The 24,885-nt window shown below is 35.5% G+C and overlaps 1 protein-coding gene across 4 annotated transcripts in view; it reads right to left on the bottom strand.

Moving 5' to 3' along the window:
- Positions 1-24,885, bottom strand: part of grin3bb (glutamate receptor, ionotropic, N-methyl-D-aspartate 3Bb) — a 195,793-nt gene that overhangs the window by 82,911 nt on the left and 87,997 nt on the right. The window contains exon 1 of one of the 4 annotated variants that reach the window (XM_087273485.1): positions 1,761-1,855. The exons of the other annotated variants lie outside the window; for them this stretch is intronic. The gene's annotated coding sequence lies outside the window, so the exon portion shown is untranslated. Of the gene's footprint in view, positions 1-1,760; positions 1,856-24,885 lie in introns of those variants that run through there. 4 annotated transcript variants of the gene reach the window in all.

Raw genomic sequence — 24,885 nt, 5'->3', positions numbered from 1 at the left:
ATACTTGTGGGCCCTAACACGAGCATGCCTGAGGTGCAAGTTTTCTCCAATGGATTACCTGTGATAACCGTGTTTTATGCACATATAGGGCTCTATTTTGACGATCCATGCTCAAAGTCCAAAGCGAAGGGTGCAAAAGCATTGAGGGTGTGTCCGAATCCACTTTTAAGGACGGAAAAATACACTTTGCGCCGTGGCACATGGTCTAACAGAATAGAGGTTATTCTCTTAATGAGTTATAGGTGTGTTTTGAGAATAAACCAATCAGAGTCTCATCTCCCATTCCCTTTAAGAGTCAGTTGCGTCATGCCATTGCTCATTTGCTATTTACATGGCAGACTTTGTAAGAGGAAAAACTGAGCGCTTTACTAGCAAGAAACAGTTAAACAGAGACGAGAATGAGAGATGAGCCCCCTCATTCTTCACTTTCACTCTCGTGGATAGGGAAACGTTTTGTACGCAGACATCCATTAGCTTATACATAATTAATTTCGTTTATTAAGCGCAAAGATTGGTTTCAAAACTATTTCTGAATTCAGTTCTAATTTAAAGCAAACGGACAAATAAACATGTACTTTCCAAATACACATGCTACGCCCCATATAGTCCAAAACCTGACAGGTGGGCAAATCTAAGATTGTTTTTAATAAGACAAATATAAATATGCATATAATAAATAATAATAATAATTATAATAACATTATACAACAGCAAATTGTCATGAATAAACTAAAAAAGACCCTGAAATGAAGAAGGCATGGAGGCAGTGGTTTTTATATTTATGTAGATTAGAAAATAATAATTTTTGTAATATTTTAATCTTTTAATTCTGTTACATTTGTAAAGATATTTGCGTATTGCTATACATCCTGTGTTTATTAAGCAATGTTTAAGCAAGGCGCACAACTAACGCGCTCTGTGCTGGACTTTAGACCAGATTTGATCTGGTTTATTGTATGGTCTATTATAGTTCCTCAAAATAGCAACGCGCAAGCAATGCGCCTTATCACGCCTCCTTTTTTAGACCAGAACGCCTATGGGCACACATATAAGCGCAAATTCGTTTGCTTTTTAAACAGAGTGCTGCAAAACATCAAAATTACTCTTGCACCGAGCTGATACTAGCAAACAACAATTGCGTAGCGCCTTGCGCCGCATTGTGCCGGGTGTATGATAGGGCCCATAGACTTTAAATGCAGCTGTTCTTCCAGCATCACTAATCGGTGAACAGCTCTTTAATTTCTAATGCCAATCGCAGCCCATTCTGTTGAGTGGGTGAAGACAATGACCATAGGGGTTTAAGACCGTGCTTGACAGTGCTCAAAAAGCAAGCAGGATAATATTTACATTAGTTTATTTGCTATAAATGCTCATGCTGTCTTCTGTGCATGCATCAGATTTTTGTTTAAAACATTCAAAAAGAGTGTTTTTTTTAAGCAGATAAAATTAAAGGTACAGTTCATATATCTTACTGCTTGTATTAAACGGCAAAATTTTATTACAAATAATATATTCATATATTTAGAGATTTAAATACTGAAAAATTATTGTGTTGTGACGAAAAAATCTAATTATGTATGGAAAGTGTAGTCAATGCACCATGATGCACTGAGATTTTGAATTGAACCGAATCGATGGCATGATAATTGTAACCGAACCAAACCGTGAGACCAGTGTTGGTTCACACCCCTAAAGTAGAGTCCATTGTGGACTGGCAAAGTTCAGTGTATTGCCATGGAAGAGGAAATACTTATACTTACTTGCACAATGTCTGACCTTTCGCCACAGCCATATCACCCTGCAGCCCAAGACCGGTTACTCACTGAAGCTAAGCAGGGCTGAGCCTGGTTAGTACCTGGATGGGAGACCACTAGGGAACACTAGGTTGCTGTTGGAAGTGGTGTTAGTGAGGCCAGCAGGGGGTGCTCAACCTGAGGTCTATGTGAGTCCTAATGCCCCAGTAAAAGTGGAGGGGACACTACACTGTCAGTGGGCGCCGTCTTTCGGATGAGACGTTAAACCGAGGTCCTGACTCTCTGTGGTCATTAAAAATCTCATGGCACTTCTCGTGAAAGAGCAGGGGTGTAACCCCGGTGTCCTGACCAAAGTCCCTCTATAGGCCCATACGATCATGGCCTCCCAATTATCCCCTTCCACCGAATTGGCTCTATCACTGTCTCTCCACTCCACCAATAGCTGGTGTGTGGTGAGCGCACTGGCGCCGTTGTCCTGTGGCTGCCGTCACATCATCCAAGTGGATGCTGCACACTGGTGGTGGTGTGGAGAGACCCCCCTCATGATTGTGAAGCGCTTTGGGTGTATGGCCATACCCAATAAATGCGCTATATAAAAAAAAAAATACACATTACATTTACATTTACCTGCCTGGTTCGATACGATTTCTCGCCTGAAGACATCTACAGTACATGTCAAGATTGCTGACAGAAAAATGTTTGGCATAAATTGATGATTTTTTCAGTTTTTTACTATTTATCAGCTTAAATTATTATTGTTCACTGTTCTCTGTCATCCTAAGGCCACTGGGCAGCGGTGTGCCCAGGTGTGAGGTCCCTTTCATCACTCCTTGCAGCTTTAATTAAATGTTATTTTTTGTCTTAAAATTTTTATTTGGTGACAACATCTGTGCTGCAAGAACTAAATTTTATTTTATCTCCTCATTGGATTAATTATATATATATTTTTTTGTGGCCAAGGTTTATTTAGCTTCATTAAAATAATCCTGCCAGTAACCCCTGGTAATATTCTACTATTTTAACATAAACAGAAACATGTATGTTATTGCATGAATATATTGGGCCAACTAAATTCACAGACAACTGCCATCTAAAGGCATTGGCAGTTGTGGAACTTGTGAAATTGAGAAGATCTAAAATTTTTGTTGAAGGGCGTATTTGTGGTGGCCGGACAAACTTTGATGTCACATGCCAATATCCAGTTGCAGTTATATTGCTATGTTTTACTGTGTCACTAAATCCTCTTAGAAATTTTATCGAATCCATGTTCTGTTGGTTTAATTCAAAGGCTTTTGCAATGTTAAATTGCGAAGATCTAGAGTTTTTGTTGAAGTCGAGTAGAGGTGTCAAAATTAATTGTTTCTTCAGTGCATCGCGATGCAGATGGGGACGATTCAATATCGATTCAGTAATACATCATAACCGCTTATTACGTACCGACATCATTTATCTCCCATGTGCGATGTCGAAGTAGAATACAATGGCGTAAAAGGTGAGAACAAGTAAATAAAATCCTCCTACTACTTAAAATGTAGATACAGTTGAAGCCAGGGGGGCAATTATTAGCCCCCTGTTTATTTTTTCCCCAATTTCTGATTAACGGAGTGAAGATTTTTTCAACACATTTCTAAATATAATAGTTTTAATAACTCATTTCTGATAACTGATTTATTTTATCCTTGCCATGATGACAGTAAATAATATTTTACTAGCTATTTTTCAAGACACTTCTATACAGCTTAAAGTGACATTTAAAGGCTTAAATAAGTTAATTAGGTTAACTAGGCAAGTTAGGGTAATTAGGCAAGTTACTGTATAACGATGGTTTGTTCTGTAGACTATAAAAATATATATATATAGCTTAAAGAGTATAATAATATTGACCTTAAAATGTTTTTTTTTTTTTTATTAAAAACTGTTTTTATTCTAGCTGAAATAAAAAAATAAGACTTTAGAAGAAAAAAAATATTATCAGACATACTGTGAAAATTTCCTTGCTCTGTTAAACATCATTTGGGAAATATTTAAAGAGAAAAAAGAATTCAATGGGCTTTAATACTTTTGACTTTAACTGTAATTATGCACAGTTCAACTGCTTGTGGGTTTGCTGGAAAGTCTTTCATTGACACTGAAGAAGGCACAGTTGATATTTCACTGAAATGCTGTAAAAATCCATCTCTGACTATTTCTCTCTCTTTCTCTCTCTCTAACTTTGTACATTTGACCCGCTGGCGTGTTTGTAAGATAACTTTTCCTCTCCACTGTAAAAGTGATACTTGTGGGCCCTAACACGAGCATGCCTGAGGTGCAAGTTTTCTCCAATGGATTACCTGTGATAACCGTGTATTATGCACATATAGGGCTCTATTTTGACGATCCATGCGCAAAGTCCAAAGCGAAGGGTGAAAAGAATTGAGGGTGTGTCCGAATCCACTTTTAAGGACGGAAAAATACACTTTACCCCGTGGCACATGGTCTAACAGAATAGAGGTTATTCTCTCAATGAGTTATAGATGTGTTTTGAGAATAAACCAATCAGAGTCTCATCTCCCATTCCCTTTAAGAGTCAGTTGCGTCATGCCATTGCTCATTTGCTATTTACATGGCAGACTTTGTAAGAGGAAAAACTGAGCGCTTTACTAGCAAGAAACAGTTAAACAGAGACGAGAATGAGAGATGAGGCCCCTCATTCTTCACTTTCACTTTCACTCTCGTGGATAGGGAAACGTTTTGTACGCAGACATCCATTAGCTTATACATAATTATTTCGTTTATTAAGCTCAAAGATTGGTTTCAAAACTATTTCTGAATTCAGTTCTAATATAAATATGCATATAATAAATAAAAATAATAATTATAATAACATTATACAACAGCAAATTGTCATGAATAAACTAAAAAAGACCCTGAGATGAAGAAGGCATGGAGGCAGTGGTTTTTATATTTATGTAGATTAGAAAATAATAATTTTTGTAATATTTTAATCCTTTAATTCTGTTTCATTTGTAAAGATATTTGCGTATTGCTATACATCCTGTGTTTATTAAGCAATGTTTAAGCAAGGCGCACAACTAACGCGCTCTGTGCTGGACTTTAGACCAGATTTGATCTGGTTTATTGTATGGTCTATTATAGTTCCTCAAAATAGCAACGCGCAAGCAATGCGCCTTATCACGCCTCCTTTTTTAGACCAGAACGCCTATGGGCACACATATGAGCGCAAATTCGTTTGCTTTTTAAACAGAGTGCTGCAAAACATCAAAATTACTCTTGCACCGAGCTGATACTAGCAAACAACAATTGCGTAGCGCCTTGCGCCGCATTGTGCCGGGTGTATGATAGGGCCCATAGACTTTAACTGCAGCTGTTCTTCCAGCATCACTAATCGATGAACAGCTCTTTAATTTCTAATGCCAATCGCAGCCCATTCTGTTGAGTGGGTGAAGACAATGACCATAGGGGTTTAAGACCGTGCTTGACAGTGCTCAAAAAAAAAGCAGGATAATATTTACATTAGTTTAATTGCTATAAATGCTCATGCTGTCTTCTGTGCATGCATCAGATTTTTGTTTAAAACATTCAAAAAGAGTGTTTTTTTTAAGCAGATAAAATTAAAGGTACAGTTCATATATCTTACTGCTTGTATTAAACGGCAAATTTTTATTACAAATAATATATTCATATATTTAGAGATTTAAATATTGAAAAATTATTGTGTTGTGACGAAAAAATCTAATTATGTATGGAAAGTGTAGTCAATGCACCATGATGCACTGAGATTTTGAATTGAACCGAATCGATGGCATGATAATTGTAACCGAACCAAACCGTGAGACCAGTGTTGGTTCACACCCCTAAAGTAGAGTCCATTGTGGACTGGCAAAGTTCAGTGTATTGCCATGGAAGAGGAAATACTTATACTTACTTTCACAATATCTGACCTTTCGCCACAGCCATATCACCCTGCAGCCTAAGACCGGTTACTCACTGAAGCTAAGCAGGGCTGAGCCTGGTTAGTACCTGGATGGGAGACCACTAGGGAACACTAGGTTGCTGTTGGAAGTGGTGTTAGTGAGGCCAGCAGGGGGCGCTCAACCTGAGGTCTATGTGAGTCCTAATGCCCCAGTAAAAGTGGAGGGGACACTACACTGTCAGTGGGCGCCGTCTTTCGGATGAGACGTTAAACCGAGGTCCTGACTCTCTGTGGTCATTAAAAATCCCATGGCACTTCTCGTGAAAGAGCAGGGGTGTAACCCCGGTGTCCTGGCCAAAGTCCCTCTATAGGCCCATACGATCATGGCCTCCCAATTATCCCCTTCCACCGAATTGGCTCTATCACTGTCTCTCCACTCCACCAATAGCTGGTGTGTGGTGAGCGCACTGGCGCCGTTGTCCTGTGGCTGCCGTCACATCATCCAAGTGGATGCTGCACACTGGTGGTGGTGTGGAGAGACCCCCCTCATGATTGTGAAGCGCTTTGGGTGTATGGCCATACCCAATAAATGCGCTATATAAAAAAAAAAATACACATTACATTTACATTTACCTGCCTGGTTCGATAAGATTTCTCGCCTGAAGACATCTACAGTAAAAAGTTTGGCATAAATTGATGATTTTTTCAGTTTTTTAATATTTATCAGCTTAAATTATTATTGTTCACTTTTCTCTGTCATCCTAAGGCCACTGGGCAGCGGTGTGCCCAGGTGCGAGGTCCCTTTCATCACTCCTTGCAGCTTTAATTAAATGTTATTTTTTGTCTTTAAATTTTTATTTGGTGACAACATCTGTTCTGCAAGAACTAAATTTTATTTTATCTCCTCATTGGATTAATTATATTTTTTTTTTTGTGGCCAAGGTTTGTTTAGCTTCATTAAAATAATCCTGCCAGTAACCCCTGGTAATATTCTACTATTTTAACATAAACAGAAACATGTATGTTATTGCATGAATATATTGGGCCAACTAAATTCCCAGACAACTGCCATCCCATGCAAGTGTGTTATGTAACATCCGACACAGCAGCTAATTAGTATTCACGACCACAAGCATCATAGCGCACTCATCTTGTCTCCACCCACAACAAAATAAACTTCTTCCAATTCTCCTTCCCACATGGACACTTTCTGATGTCTCCTATGTCCCTGTCACATTTGCTTCTGCCACATTAAGCCAGTCTGAGAGGCCTGCAACATTTCCTATTTACTTCTTCCTTATTCCTCAATAATTGCCTGTCATTCTTTACAATATATCTTAAGTATAAAGAAGCAAAAGCACAAAATAAAAGTGAACGCACCACCTGAGCTCATCTAAACTCACTAGTAAGTGAGGAAAGAATGAGACAGCCTGCCACAGGGATTCAGCTTCATTCTCCACTGCAGACACTGGATTTGTCCCCTTCAAATCCCCCAGTATATCCAGCGTCTCTGCGTTATTTGGTACTTGACAGATTGTTTGTGACCAACCACCTGCCACTGAAGCAGAAGTCCTATTGAAACGGTTCAAAATATAATAAATAACACCACCCAACATGATTAAACAAGACATGTTTTTTTTCTAGAAGTGTCAGTTACACTGTGGAGATGATATGCAATGGAGTAGCACATCTTTTGTAATTTACGATAATGCTGTAGATTACAGTGCATTATTTAGATAGGCAAGGCAAGTTTATATAGAACATTTCATACACAATGGTAATTCAAAGTGCTTAACATAAGCATGAATAAAAGAAACAGATATTAGAAAAATAAAAACAAAGAATGAAAATGATTAAAAACAAAATTGAAATGTGTTAAAACAGATTATAAAAAGTGAAAAAAGAAAAGAAAGATAAAATAGTGCGATCTGTCAGACGTAGCACAGTGCTCATACAGTAAAGGCACAGCTAAACAGATGTGTTTTCAGACTTGACTTGAATGTACCTACTGTTGGAGCACATCTGATCATTTCTGGAAGCTGATTCATCAGCAGGGGGCATAGTAGCTGAAGGCAGATTCATCCTGCTTTGAATGAATTCTTGAAATGTCTAATTTACTTGATCCTAATCATCTGAGTAACCTACTAGATTTGTATTCAGTGAGCATGTCTGTAATGTATCAAGGTCCCAGGCCATTCAGGGGTTTTATATAAGTAATAATACTTTAAAAAGTATTCCGAATGTAACTGAGAGCCAGTGTAAAGACCTGAGGACAGGTGTGATGTGCTCTAACTCTCTGTTCAGAATCCTGGCAGCATTCTGGATGAGCTGCAACTGTATGACTGTCTATTTGGGAATGCCAGTGAGGAGCCCGTTACAGTAATTCACCCTGCTGGTGATGAAACCATAAAGATTGTAGATAAACTGAATTTACAGCATACTTTTTGTGTATGCTGGTTATTAAAGGTAGTGAAAGTTGTTGCATGTTAAAATAATTTTTTTATTTCAGCAATATACAAATTGTATAAAATATAAAAAGTATAAAATATAAAAATATTTAGAATATATTTATTTATATACATATTTATTAAAAAAACATGATATTGTCTTGCGAGGCAGTGGCGCAGTAGGTAGTGCTGTCGCCTCACAGCAAGAAGGTCACTGGTTCGAATCTTGGCTCAGTTGGCGTTTCTGTGTGGAGTTTGCATGTTCTCCCTGCCTTTGCATGGGTTTCCTCCTGGTGCTCCGGTTTTCCCCCAGTCCAAAAACATGCGGTATAGGTGAATTGGGCAGGCTAAATTGTCCGTAGTGTATAAATGTGTGTGTGAATGTGTGTGTGTGGATGATTCTCAGAGATGGGTTGAGGCTGGAAGGGCATCCGCTGCGTAAAAACTTGCTGGATAAGTTGGTGGTTCATTCTGCTGTGGCGACCCAGGATTAATAAAGGGACTTAGCCGACAAGAAAATGAATGAGTGAATGATATTGTTAATCTCTAATTAATTGCATACATTGCAAAGTAAAATAATTGTAAGTTGAACTGTTGTGTAAAACCATTGTGAAAAAGGTAAACTGGAATTCAGCAACATCCATTAAGTAATGTAAAACAACTAGGCAAAACTTGTAACTAGACAATCAAATACTGTGAAATGTATAATTTTTAGGAAATGAAAGAATGTCAAAGATATTGCAGTAAAAAACTTTAATCTCATATTCTGACAATTTCCTACTTAAAACTATTTAATAAAATTATATTAAATATTGCTTCCCGATATACCGTTGAAGTCAGAATTATTAGCCCACTGTTTGTTTTCCACCAATTTTTGTTTAACGGAGAGAAGAAAAAAACTGCTTTCCGAAAGAGAACAAATAAGACTTTCTCTAGAAGAAAAAATATTGTCAGACATACAGTGATGATTTCTTTGATCTGTTAAATATCATTTGCGAAATATTTAAAAATAAATAAATAAATAAAAAGGTGGGCTAAAAATTCAGACTTCAATTGTATATATTTGTAATGTTGATTTGCACTTTGTCAAATTGTGCATTGTGAAGCAGGCATAATAGTGCATATACTGCTCCTTCTTGAAACCATCATATTGTAATACTGCAGAAACAATTTTAAATTCCAAATTTAAAATCAGTTAAAAAATGGATTTATATTCATGACCGGTTTGTAGCATAGCTACTTTAGTGAAAGTAAGTTTGAATACATAATTAAATACTCTCATCTCTGCTCCACACTTAGCGTGCACATGAACCAAATGAAAGGGAGCACAACCATTAAATGAAAGCAAAATGATTTTGTATTATAGGGGTACTCAAGTTCAGAGGCCAACATTTAAACTGCATAAAATGCAAAAGGCTACAATTTACATAATAAGATTTTAATTAAGATTATTTGATCAATTTTACAGACTTTAAAAGGCTGTTTATTGCTAAGGCTGGCTTGTCTTTGTTCTTTGTTTAAAATAACACTGAACAATTATAATAAGTCATTAGGCATAATATAACATAAGTTGATACACTATTTCTGATTTCTTTATATGTTTTTTTTTTTTTATGCAGGTCACTATGCAAACTTGTTGTTGTAATTATTATTAACATAACTATTTATACAATTGCTGGTAGTAGTAGTATTAGTACTTCACTTTCAATCATTTTTTACCGCTTGATGTGGCTCAGCAGTTGAATTCTGCACATACTCTGAAGCCAGCTTTTATATTTATAACAGGAGCACAAACTCACTGACATGACAGCTCTATTGACTGTTATTGGAGCACTTTTTGCTTTACAATAGGCCACCTGCTATTAATTAACAAAAGACAAAGTGTAAAGAAAATTACACTTACATGTTTTAAAAATGCTAAATATTGTTTTCAATGAGTGTATGCACACCAGCTGCGCTATTCGTCATCTGTCCATGGTGCCCAGCAATTGAGAGAAAATGATGTTGACTATAATATGGCTGTAAATTAGTAATTTCATGTTTTGTGATTAATGTTGGGTTTGTTTATTTATTTATTTATTTATTTATTTATTTATTTATTTATTTTATGCTTTTTAATAATTTGAAGATATATGTATTGTCTGGATTGATGTAAACTACAGTACAAAAGACTCGTAATAAAGTGCTATTATTCTTTCTATTATTTTACAGAATAAATATACTTGAAGTCAGAATTATTAACCCCACTTTGATTTTTTTTAAAAAATATTTCCCAAATGATAATATTTTTTCTTCTGAATAAAATTTTATTTGTTTTATCATGGCAAGAATAAAAGAAGTTTTGAATATTTTTTTTTTTTTAAATTAAGCCATATTTTTTCAATTGTCTACAGAAAAAAAACATTATTATACAATAACTTATAATTACCCAAAGCAACCTAATTAACCTTATTAACCTAGTTAAGCCTTTGAATGTCACTTTAAACTGTATTGAAGTGTCTTGAAAAATATCTAGTAAAATATTATTTACTGTCATCATGGCAAAGATAAAATAAATTAGTTATTAGAAATGGGTTTTTAAAACTAGTACGTTCATTAATGTGTTGAAAAAAAAAATTCTCTTTGTTAAGCAGAAATTGGGGAAATAACTGTTGAAATGTCCTTGCTCTGTTACACATCTTTAATGATATATTTAAAAAAGAAAAAGAATTAAAAGGGGGGCTAATAATTCTGACTTCTACAGTGTAAATATTTCTACTAATACAGGTTTGAACAAAACCTTTATTTTATGTCCATGCACATCTTGAAACTAAACAAATATTGAGCATCACATGTTGAGCAAGTCCATGAATGAAGATTTTTTCTTTCTGAATGAGTGTGTATGGATGTTTTCCAGTGATGGGTTGCAGCTGGAAGGGCATTCTCTGTATAAAACATATAATCAATAAGTTGGCGGTTCATTCTGCTGTGGCGACCCCAGATTATTAAAGGGACTAAGCTAAAAAAAGAAAATGAATGAATGAATGAATGAATGAACAAATGAATTAATAAATGAATGAATGAATGAATGAAAAATATAATACAGAGCTTCAGGATGTAATTAAAATAATTTAATTAGAAGATAATTCAGTGCTGCCTAAATTATAGTCACAGATATCACAAAATCTGTAATGAGAATGGCGCTTCACATCTGATCTGATCTATAGAAACTGAAACAAACAATGGGAAGTGGAGCCAAATGTATTAAAGATGATTTATTTTATCTAATGATTTTCCTAACTGGGAAAACAAAAGCATAACATTTCTGTCAGTGTGATCTAGGAGGAGAGTTCAAAATCCGAAGGGCAAATAGAATAATGCATTTCACTGAACTGATGGATATTTGCTTCATGCATTAGTGTAACCAGCGGGAGAAAATCTCTTTAGTCAAGGACACAATTTGGCTTTCCATCTGAGAATCTAACTAGATTCATAAACCCAGCACTGCACAAAAGATTAGCAATATAAAGGGCCAGCTTGTAAAGGTAGAAAAAAGGACAAATATTGTATTGGAAGCTGTAGGTGTTATAAAGTTCATACATAGAATAACTATATTTTCAGTCTTTTAATATCAATACAGCTTTGTGGTTAAATGTCTATTTCGTTTATTAAATCATTTGCTGTAAGTAAAAAAAAAAAAAAATGAATACCAGTTACTTCTGCCAGAATACTAGTGATCTGAAGAGAAATGTATCACGTTCTTTTATTACAGATTAAATTATTTAAAACAGTAAATCATCAAGTGGTACAAATTTTACAGTAAACAGTGACTTTGAATCACAAAACTAGTCATGTTTCTATTTTGAATGTATTAATACATGACTACCACATGAAATCTGAATAAAAATTGTTTTTTTTTTTAAATGTACTTTATTAGTATCGTATTAAGCTGGAATACGCCTAAGCACATAGTACCTGTCAACATTGGAATGTAAAAATAAGAAAAAATTATATTGTAAAACTTAAACATTCTGATTAAAAAATCAGCAAATTTATTTATTTTATTTATTTATTTATTTATTTATTTATTTATTTATAAATAATTATAACTAAATATTTATTTATTTATTTAATAATAATAATTTATTATTATTATTATTATTATTTTTATTATTATCATTATTATTATTATTATTATTATTATTATGTGTATATATCTGTTCAAACACGCCCCTAAAACTCAAAGTGTCCACTTTCGATTCCGATTTAAATTGTGTGTACAGAATTCATTTTGAAAAAAAGCATCTATTCATCATTATGAAGCTCGTCTGACAGTCATGCACTGCTACATGAACTCACTGTTCTGAGGATTGTCCTTCACTTTCGCTAATTGGTGAATTTTTTTCCTCACTGCTGTCACCACTGGCTTGAATGGTTCGGGACTGTGGAGCGGCGCATCAATAAATTTGCTCTTCAGTGTTTGAAATCTCAGCAGTAAATATTAAACTACATTGAACTGAACTAAACTGCACTTCAACACTGAAAACTGACACTGTTTCAATTAACTAAAATCTTCTATGTGAAGCTGCTTTGACACAATCTACATTGTAAAAGCAATATAGAAATAAAGACGAATTGAACTGATTGAGGGGCAACGGTGCCTTTAATGAAAATTATAGGAATCCTGCCATTTTTAAAATATTTTTTCCAGTGTTTTCATGCCTAAATAAAATGAATAAATGCGTAATAAAATGCCTCAATAAAATGCGTCCCTTGGCGGTTGGGCGGTATGGTTTGAACATAGGGAGGATTGGCTCTTTAATGTTTATTGCCACCCTTCATGGAAAGATTGAAAATACGGGACAAATATGGGAAAATACCTTTACAGGACGATAACGGGATTTAAATATAAAATACAGTAAAATACAGAAATCCCAGGAAAAACAGCACGGTTGACAGATAAGCCTATTTAAAATCGTAAAACCTGAATGTTCCAAAAAAACTCAAAATACTGAGAAAGTTGCCTTTAAAATTGTATAAACGAAGTACTTTGCGATGCACGCTACTAATCAAAACTTTAATTTTTTATATATTTAAAGTAGAACATTTACAAAATGTCTTCATGGAACATAATTTTTACTCACAAATGGAAAATGTATCATGTATACATTATAAAATACAATATATTGTTTGGTCAATAATATACCATGCAACATAAGAGAGGTTTTGTGGTCTAAGGTCACAATTATCCAAACTGCACAATGTTATTTAATTTGAAACATGTCATACAAACCATGAAGACTGTTCTTTGTCATTTGATACAAATTTGATGTACTGCTGTCAAGATCAACAGTCCACTTATAAATAACTGTTTAGCACCTGTTTTCTGTTGGCAGTAAGCGACAAAAATAATTGCAGGAGGCAAATACAGCTGTGAGTGCATTCGACTGCACTGTTGCTTACTGAACACCACCAAACTTGGAAATAGTAGATCAATTAGTCAGTTTATCTTGGAAAGCAATCTATGTATTGGGCAGATTTGATATAATTTGGAATGTTGTTTGAATAAAGCTCTCTCCTACCTGTTGGAAAGTTGCACTGGACTTTGTTAGAGGTCATTTATTTTGTCTTGAGTTCACACACAATACTCCTAATTCAGCTCCTTCTACTTTCATCATGTCCCATGCTGAATCTCAAACCTATAGTCCCCAGAGAGTCTGAAATCATCTTGGAGATTTTGCCTGAAGTGGCACCCTGCATAATCTTGTTCTACTTTTCCACAGGGATGAATTCTGGGTGATGTGTTACAGATGTAATTCCTGTTGGAGTTATAAATAGTTTTAATTTTTCATTTTATTATGGATGGTTGCATCACACCTTTTCCTGTTACATCACTAGTTTCATTCATTATAGGGTACAAATGCACAGAAAATACCAGGGTGGGTTTATTAGTCTTATTCTGTCGTGCTATTTTTTAATGAAAAATATGTAAAGTTGTTTGATATTAAAAAGGTAACTTGTGTTAGGAATGTGTTGAAAAAAAAAACCCTCTCCATTAAACTGGGGAAAAAATAAACAGGGGGGCTTATGATTTAGGGGCGCTAATAATTCCAACTTCAACTCTATTTTTTGTTTGTTTTTCTTGATTTCTGGTATTGTGGTGGGTCACCCAATAAATCATCAGCATTGTCCTGGGAAGCACTCATGTACAACATCTGAAGTAATCACGCTGACCGCCAACAGCCACAACCAATGTCCCTACCACCTTATATAACAGCGATAACCACAACAGAGGGTGAGACACATCTCCACTGGCCAGAGACTTATGCTATCTCTCTCTCTTACCCAACAGAAACGACAGACTAGTCCAAGGAAGCTGATACGCGATCGGTACTGCACTGAAGCACCCCGCATGAAGGAAATACTGTACGACATGAAGCCAGCTTGCTCACTTACATGCACCTTGGCACAAGTAATCACTTTTCACTTTGTAAATAAATTTCCTTTGATGTCTGTTCACTTAGAACTTGTGTTGGCTTCACTCTGCCCTCCTACACTATTTTAAATTATATTTTTCTCAAACATATTTGGGCAAAAAATTTTGTACTTTTTTGTAAGTTATTGTGTTAGATAAGCTCCAGATTTGGCTTCAGTACTGACAAAACTAATGTATATGCACTTTGTAAGGCATCCTATAAAAAATATTAATTTAATTAAGAGATTTGTACGGGGTTTACTCATAATCTTGCATTTGAAAAATTAACATATGTAATTAGAGGTGAAGCAGAGACTAAAATTAAAAAAGTATGGTCTTCTTTCGGTCACTTTATAATAGATAAAAAATTATGTCTTTGAAAAGAGGACTGTACTTTAAAATTAAATATAATAATCATTCATTCATTCATTTTCTTGTCGGTTTAGTCCCTTTATTAATCCAGGGTTGCCACAGCAGAATAAACCACCAACTCATCCAGCAAGTTTTTACGCAGTGGATGCCCTTCCAGCCGCAACCCATATCTGGGAAACATCCACACACACATTCACACACACACACTCATACACTACGGACAATTTAGCCAAACCAATTCACCTGTACTGCATGTCTTTGGACTGTGGGGGAAACCGGAGCACCCGGAGGAAACCCACGCAAACTACCTACTGCGCCACTGCTTCGCCATTAAAAGTAATAATGTTCGAAAAAATATCTAATCTAATAGCTGGTATAAAGAAGGATGTAAAAATAAACCCGCTACTGGGTGACAGAAATGGAGATTTAAGAAAAAAAAAAAAAAACCTGCGTAGAAACCAAACCATAGACTCAGGTCTATCATTTGTTGCATGATTAAAAAGCAACAATAAAAAATCAAAACATAATTTACTGGCAAAGCTTGAATGTTACATGAGCTTCATATGAGCAATGTCACATGAGCTTGTTAAAACCACATGTGAAGCATAAAATGTGTGCATAAAATGTTTTTTTTTTTTTTTTTTTTTTGCATATCTTCCATGTCTAATTTACATTTGATTTTAACTTATGAAGCTCATGTGATGCTCATGATTGTTCCTTGTCTTTTTCAAATGGTTCATGTGGTTTGTATCCGGTTTTAAGATAAATTGTATTATTTTCTAATTCCTGTTAGATATATTTTTACACATGATGGTTTCAAAGCAGATAAAAAAAAAAAGACATAAAAAGAGACAAAAATTGAATTATAATAGAGACTAAAAACAAAAATAGTAAATAAATGCTGAAATAAACTAGAATGTGGAAAGAAACCCTCTACCAGTTGAAAGGAATAAATAAAGAAAATCTAGGTAGAAATCAATCCTAGTTGGAAGACCATCTATACTCTGGCTGAAATAGAGCAGAATGGTTCATATCTGTGGCATGTTATCCCTACTAAGAAACCAGGTTGAAACATAAAAGTAAAGCTATTTAGCCAGTAAAACATAGAAGGTCTGCAACAAGCAAAATGTAGTTTTTTTTTTTTTTTTTGGTTGAAATCACCCGAGGATGGAAATATAAATGAAGATAAAAAGAGGACAGAACACATTGCGCACAGCATTACTTTAATACTGTGCCGCTTTTCTCTTATATGACCAGATTTACCATAGGCTCTGAAAAAAATATCCATTCCATAATGTGGATGGTAGAACACATAGCTACATAGCTGAGTGAGATTTTAGAGGAACGTAAATCCCAGAGGATGTGGATTACCAGTGCTGGCAATTCAAATCACAGTCAGAAAATGTATATAAAGACAGCGTGCAAAAGAAAAAAAAAGTAGGAGACCAAAGGAGAATGAGAAGGAGGCGCAGAGAGAGCAAACAGTTGATCTGTTGCAGACTGCTGAGGGTTTGCAGGTTGTTTTCTGTATTCGGCCTGTCAGATTTTACCATCTGAGACCCACTGTAGCATATACAACACCTATTTTTCACAAAATATGAACAACAGCAAGGACACAAAAATTGTATAAAAACATTTGGTGATTCTGACTTCACTAATTATATGATTATAATAAGCTATCATAATTTAACAAAATTACAAAGAAATTAATTAAATAAAAAAAATATATACTTATTTAAACAATGCTTTCTTGGAAGGACGTCAAGTGTGCCAAAATATATCTCCAAGCCACTTCTAATATCAGCAACCTGAACCACTGACAAGGCAAAATTCGTAATCTAATGTAAAGTAATGTAATTCCTACCAGTAAATGTGCGTTTCATGTCAAATATGAAAGTGAAAGCAAGCTAAAGTATTAACAAGAGCTGTTTATTTAAGAAAGTTGACCAAGCAGCAGTCTTGATTTATCTGTTATTTCTCTCTATAATGTAAAGCCTATATTGCATAATTTTAGCCAACAGCTATGTATGAGAAAGTCTTACATCTGATTTATATTTGGTGACGATGTCTGTGGGTGTCACCATTCAAAATTAAAGTGCAACTTTTTGCTTATAATGCTCATCGTCATAAATTAAATAAGGACGCATGACAGCTGAGCAGGACTCTGCAAAATAAACCCTAAAAAACTGACCAATATGAGGAGAGTTTACTCGCACGTGACTTGTTTTAGATATTTTGGTCTGTTTAGAAACTTTGCTGTATAAAAGCGAACCGCACAAAGAACAACGGATTCACATTGTAACAATCTGAATCCCTGTTTCGGAAAACTAGAGAGTCGATCCACATGTGTAAAAGCATCCTAGTTTGAATCTTCTGATCATTGGCATCAAGTAATTTCTTCTCACAGAACTGCAACTGAATGGATATTTTCTAATCATTATATGTATACATTAGAAATTGTTATGCCTAATAATCCCAAACCTTGAGCAAGAGACACTTGAATCAAGATTCTGATAGATGGTTTTAAACATAATTAGTTGTTGGAATGTAATTGGCAGATTAGATATTTGTGCTGAAGGTAACCATGGGTTTTATGACTTGTTCGGCTTAAAGGTGCAGTAGGTGATTGTCTTCAGAAACATTTTTTTGTTGTGCTGGTTAAAAGTCTCTTCACATTCCAAAGTAATGATTCAAGTAAAAAAATCTAAATGTATTTTTATGTACTTTTTATATTCTGGGTAAGGCATAAGACTAAAAAATGTCCATCCACTTAAAAATTGCCTTTCTGATAATTTCTATAATTATGATAAGTACCCCAAACTGTCTGTCAACAAATGTAGATTTGTACAACTGCACATCTCTGTTCACGCAGATCCGCACACCTCTGTTCACGCAAAGCTTATGTAGATTTTGTTGTTTTATGAATGGGCTAATTGCACACAAGTGTTGTTCAACCACAGAAATCTCCCAGCGATAGATTGATGTGACCAGTTTCAAGTTCACAAGGGACCTTTTACAGCATCTATAATATATAGATTTTTATTTAGTTGAGCAAGAAAATAAAAGTAAATAGCGCTATTCTACCTAGCCTGCTTCACTGAGGTAGAGTTGGTTTTATATTCACATCACAGAGGTTTATATTTGAACAATGACAACCTATGACACAATTCTTATAATGTTTACCATGCGACTCTAAATATTCTGTCTGAAATAGCATGCAAGTATGGTTTAGTATTAAGTCTAATTCCTGCACCCTGCCGGCTAAGCACTAAGCATACTTCAGGACAAAGCTTTAGGACAAAGTGCTGAGAGAGTGATGCCAGCAATCCTTGAATGCATGAAATATTGCATATTTTGACATGTTTTGCTTGCTAACTACACAACTGAAACTGTGCTAGATATAACACTGTTTTCTTTTCAGAATTGTAGTATTATAAAGTACTATAAAGCTTTCTAACTAGCGAATGACATGATCTGATGGGTCTCTGTCAACTTCAATGTGCGCACTCATGATTTCAAGAGATGTGGCATTGGATGGCAGGAGAGAGATTGTGTATTAAATATATTATGCTAACCAGTTAGCATTTAGGCAGATCACCTACAGCGCCTTTAATACAACATAAATTATGTCCCTTACTGAAATGTGTAGTAGAAAACCAGCAGACAGAAAGGTTGGTGGATTCTGCTTAGGGAGACAATAACCCTGACTTATATAAAAAAGGGCCAGTACATATTGCCAATTGGAATCTGTATGCTGGGTTACTCCTCTAGCTGTCTGTGTATAAGATGCACCGGTGCCTCATATATGCATATGAGACACCAATCCCCAAAACACAAGTTGACAGCACAATGCAAGTGGGCATAGAGCACAATGTAATATCAACAATGAACTGTGACTACTGAACTGAAGCAATTTCATTTACCAGAACTTCATCTATGAATTGAAAAATTAATTGAATTAATGAACCAAGCACCCAATCCTACAACCAAAATTGGGTGTTGGTGGGCCTTGGAAAAACTCCCTAGTGTTTGCCAGGTTTGGAACTTACAATCAGGGGGATATTAGTATGTGCATCTTGAAGTAAGGAATAATGACACAGTAAAAGCAGTAGTATAAAAAAAAACACTGAGCCGTTTTCCCTCCAATTACCTACTGTTACCTAGTTGTTACGCCATAACTGTGAAGTAACCAGCTTTACTCAAAGATTGTAGAATCTCACAAATCTTTCGAACAGAGGGGCTCTGTCCTAACACAAATAAAGAGACAACATTCTTTGCCTGTCTTGTGACTGGAACACCAAGGTGATGGCAGCAACTATTCAGTGAGCCAACCTCTGATTAAAACAGACATTAGCCACTTTTCCACTATCGTGCTGAATCGTTCTTTAAACAGAACTGTTCCATTCCGTGCCAAACCGGGCCAGACAGCACGGATACGGTTTCATTTTCCACTGTCGTGCTGCGACAAAGCTCTTTAAAACATTACACAAAACGCATCAGTAGTTGCCTTGGTAACGCAATGTATACGGCTCCCTTTGTTCAATTAAAGTTAAATAAGAGCCGAAACTTTTTTTTTTTCATAAAAGCAAAAGCAACCATGTGACTAAACACTGTTATGCCGCTCTATCCAATAGGGGTGCTAAATATCGGTACATGTGCACCCTTATTTATTTATATGTTGCGCAGCTCTGGCTAAATTTATTTGGAGGGAAAATTACCAAAATGTAACGTGATGATTGAAAATAATTGGAGGGGAAATAAATAATATTTAAAATCTCTGAACATAACAGAAAAATAAACAATGATAAGACAACAATAATAGTGCATTTGCATTATAGTGGCAGAAATATAATATTGGACAGGCCTTGTCAAAGGTGAGCGGGCACTTTCACTAATAAAAACACAGCACATAAATTATTTCATTTTTAACAATTAAATAAATTACACTGCGTTTTTATATCAAAAGTTGATAATGATATAAAATATACTACATTTTGATGGTAAAATGAAACCAATTAAGCGATGGCTGTTATTTGTTTTACTATTCAAACATTAAATAACGAATGCAGCAAGTGAAATAAAAAAAAATGAATATGAAACAACACATATATAGCAGGATTTAAAGCATATAAAGCACTATTATATTTAGCAAAATGCTGCTCTATTATCTTTTTATTTTGATCATTTTATTTTTATTATTATTATTATTTTTTGTTCATAATTAACTAACAAGCTGTAGGCGAATTATTGCTAGACGTTTTAGAAAATATTTGCGTAGCTATATTAAAGATCACTAAGAACAAAAAACAAAAACACAGAAACATGTTACACGCCTCATAAATGTCATATAACTTATGTATAACTGAATCATATAATGGCCTTTAGCTGAAATGATGAAAATTGCTCTTTTTTTTTTTATAAAACATTTGTCAAAACGTATTGATATTTTTTGAGTAAAAGCAATACTGACATTTAAGAATCCATATTTATTTAATTCATTCATTCTTTTGACTTGTTTATTAGTGCATATGCTATAATATAAATCATACAACAGTACCTTGGGCAGTTACAGTGCCGCTCCGTAAAGCTTTCAAGCAAAGTCTTTTGGACGGCCGACATTACAACACGCCGTCTCTCAGGTGGTCTCGCCGGTATTAACAAGCTGTCCTGGCTTTGAATTAAAAAGTGCAATTATTTCCTCGTTGTTAAAAGAGTCTGCAAGTTCGTGTTCCATGGATATAGTGATGTTGTTGTGGAATTTGGACATCGACGATGCTAAGCGTGACTTTATTCGCTCGATGCGCAGCAGGAAAAAAAGTCAGCAGCGCAAGTCGCTGGCATGTCTCTCCCGGATCAGAGCGAGTTTTGTGCTGTGAAATACAGCGCTGCGTGCAATAAACTCACATTCAGGCAGGCGAAGTAAGTCTGTATTCAAATCAATAAAATAATAACTTTATTGAATAAAATATCTTCGTAAGAATGTGATGAGTTATTCACTTCTCTGCCAGAGACTGCTCTATGGTTTTAAAACTCTTTTCAAACTGTATCGTTTAGACCTGGATCATTATTTTATATTAAATCTACTGTAGTTTATTGAGGATGTCTGATGACTAGCGCGCTTCTGTTGAGCCAGCTGTGGTAGCTTAGCAACCGAGTCGCGACGTCAACACACAGAATCTGTCAGCACAGTTCAGCACAGTTTTCTAACCGTGCCGAGAATTCCGGGCCGAGAACGGTTTGTAATCGTGCCGCGCCGTTCCAGGCTCAGTGGAGAAACAACCGTAACCGTACTGAAGTGTTCTTAGAACGGTTTGGCACGATAGTGGAAAAGCAGCTATTGCCTTCTAAAACAGATAAAGAGCTGCTCAGAACTTATGACTTTATGTGTAAGGTGTGGCAGTGCATGAACAAGAGACAGCAGTGGAGTGGTAGAAACCTTGGACATGTTGCTAGGTCAAGATGTTAGGATAACTTAAGAATTACCAGGCTGAAATTCCAGACACAATATGCTGACCAAAATGCATTGAGGTACTCAAAAACTGTTAATTGAATCCATCTCTTCAAGGAGTGCTGTCTTTAGTGACAGAAAACTTGAGTTAAACTGAATCTGATTCTCTCTGCAGACCAGCCTGCACTAAAGATTGAGCTCACCAGCAAAGTAAGCAGCACACGGCGATGATGAGATGTAAGCAGGAAATAAGGTGGTTAAAACACAAGCACTCGCATATTGTCAATCTCAAGAAGCAGAACTTGGCTTCATTTTCATCATTGGTCAGATAATGGAACTTGAATGTAACAATAATGTGTCGTCTGTTGCCTTGCACACATGTACACATGCACAAGCAGTCAGGGAGAAGGTTTCTAACAGTAGTTAAGTCAAAAAGTATTTGGTTTGGCTCCAACTTGCCTCAACACACCTGCCTGGGTGTTTCAAGTATACCTAATAAGACCTTGATTAGCTTGTTCAGGAGTGTTTGATTAGGTTTGGCGCTAAAATCTGCAGGACCTCCATTAACAAGTTTGGTGATTAAAGCATATCTGCATGGGTTTGGGTCTCATTTTCAAATAACATCCAGTTTGGGTCTGAATTTTTGGAATCTTGAAGACCTCTAGCATACACTCTAGTCGTTGATGTAAGCTACCTTATCTGTGCAGTCTGTCCTCAGCAGCACATGTTTCCTTTGTGTTACCAAATCAGTCCAAGGCAAGAAACACTGCCAGCAACTCCAGGCAATCAATATGGTCCATAAGCAAGACCCTGCAATATGTAATGGTCACATTGATATTAGTTACACGTTAAAAGGGATCTGGAGAAACCTACTAACTGACTGCATTAAACCCAAGCAGGTTTCCATATGAATATGCTTGGACTTTCTCCTTCTGTGACAGAAAAGAATCACTATGTTCACATCCTCTTGCTACTCTTTCAGTAACTGTGCTTTACTTGTTCCAAACCTGTTTGACTTTATTTTCTTTTTTTTTTTGGTTGAACTGAAAAAAAAATATTTTGATGACAGCTGATCACTGATTTCCATATAATTTACAGTATGTTTCTTAATATTGATTTCAATACATACACGAGTCTGGCAATGAAGTTAAGGATCCGTATACAGCTAATTAAAGAGGATCATCAAATTGTCAAATAGGCAATAGTCAAAAACCGAAGCGAATGGTCGAATGGTCAGTGCAGGTGGCGAAAACAATGGAATTAATACAGTATGCAAAGGGTTAGAAACACAACTAGACAAGGCAAGGAAACACTTCGTAGTGTTACAGCTGTGTGTGATTAATCAGGGGGAATCAGGAACTGGTGTGTGTGAAGTGCATGAAAGTATTGTAATCCAGTTTAGTGACATATGTGTAATTTTCCAGTGATCTGCAACCACTTGATCGCTGGTGATCTTGACACAAACCAATAAAGTTTTAGAACCCCTTGAAGTGAGTAAATAGTAAATAAACTTTTGGTGGCTTTTGGGTGAACTATCCCTTTTAGCTGTGAAGACATATATTCCTTCTTAGTTGTATTGTTTGTCTGAAGATTATGACCAAAAACAGCACAATATAACATTGGATAAATATTTTGCATTTTAAAGATAAGGAACCAGTGGGGGTGAAACTATGTGACGTCATCGAAAATCAAGGTGAAAATCAAAGTGAAATCCCCATAATACAAAACATAATTAAAAAATTTTACATTTTTTCAAATTAAATACATATTTATTACCTATTTTCAACATATTTTGTTAAAAGGTATTAAGTTGCATTAAGCCATACAAGTCTTAATACCCAGAGCTGGCTCTGTGTTCCCTTTGTAGTGTGAATAGTAAATACTGTAGGTGCAGATACATACATGGAAAAATAGCATGCTAAAAAAGAATGCACTACTGAAACATTGTGTAAATAAGTAATGAGCAATTTTTTAATTGTCCACAGAGAACTGAAAATCTGATGTGCTATGTGTTTGTTCACATTTAAAAAAACAACAGCATTTTTTTCAGTTTTTATCATTAAGCTATCCTTTGTAAATTAAGTTTGGAAGTTTGGAAGAAATGTAATTACAAGCAGATCATTATAAAAAAAAAGAGTACTAGGGAAAAACATGTATGCACATAATAAGTGAAAATAAAACAGGCTCTGCAAAAGTTTGGGCACCCACTCTTTTAGGTGAATTTCAAAACTTTTTTCAATTAAGGCTGATTGATTACAACAACAACAACAACAACAAAAATAATAATAATAATTTGAATGACTCTGAACCTTAACAATCCTAACACAGGTGCAATCAGTCATGAAAAAAGGTATTTAAGATAGCTGATTGCTAGTTGTGCTTTTCCTTATTGTGAACCAGAAGGTAGCACTATGGGAACCTCAAAAAAACTTCCTAATTTCCTTAAAAATAGGATAATTCATCAACATGTATTAGAAGGATGCAAAAAGTTATCACAAATGTTTGAAGTCTCTATCTCCACAGTCAAAATATAGCAAAAAAAATGGAAGACCACAGGAACAGTTCTTGTAAAGGAAAGATATGGTAGGCTAAGAAAAATATCTGAAAGGCAGAGGCAAAGAATGGTTAGACGGTCACCAACAAACCACAGACCACCTCCAAAGAGCTCCAGAAATGTCTTGCTGCAGATAATGTTATTGTCCATCATTCTATAGTCAAGCACACTCTTCACAAAGAGCAGCTCAATGGAAGAGTGATTCAGAAAAAGCCTTTTCTGCGCTCTGCCAACAAGAAGAGTCATTTGAGGTACACAAAGGCTCATCCGGACAAGCCTGAATCATTTCTGAAAAGATATACTTTGAACAGATAAAACTAAGATTCAGTTATTTGGTCCCTGATGTAAAATATGTTGGAGGTTCCATCATGCTGTAAGGATGTGTGGCAAGCACAGGTACAGGAAACCTTGTCAGAGTTGAAGGTCGCATGGACTGAAAGGCTTTTAAAAGGCCAGCCGACTATGAGTTGCAATTAGTGTTAATTAGCAGGGGTATCCAAACATTTGCATAAAACTCTATACTGATGTTACACAATGCTAAAAATCAAACTTGTGCTTGTTCAAAATGCAGCGGCTAGAGTAATTTCTAGAACTATAAAATATGATTAAACCTATTCTGCCTGTCAGTACCGCTGCTCCCTATACTCAGAATACGCTGGCTGCTTCGGGCCTCAACTCTGGAGGGCGGCAGCATCTCGGCTGCTCAAAAAAAATTATATTTATTTACTAATATTAACATAAACTGAGTGTAAATAAAATATATATTGATAATATGTTGTTAAATACATTTAAAAATAATTATGATGGACGCAAAAACAAACATGTGATGTAATTTTTTCTGTGTACGTGCAAAGCCGCGTGCTAGTGGCGCAGTCCACTTATCTTTGCGGGTGCTATAATTATAATTAAATAAACAACAACAGTCTGGAGTGGGGAAGAGGAA

The sequence above is a fragment of the Danio rerio genome, chromosome 11 (genome assembly GCF_052040795.2).
Source record: "Danio rerio strain M-AB ecotype USA chromosome 11, GRCz13ab, whole genome shotgun sequence".
In the NCBI taxonomy this organism is placed as follows: Eukaryota; Metazoa; Chordata; class Actinopteri; order Cypriniformes; family Danionidae; genus Danio; species Danio rerio.
Note: the sequence above shows the minus strand (reverse complement) of the source record. Positions and strands in the feature narration are given on the sequence as shown.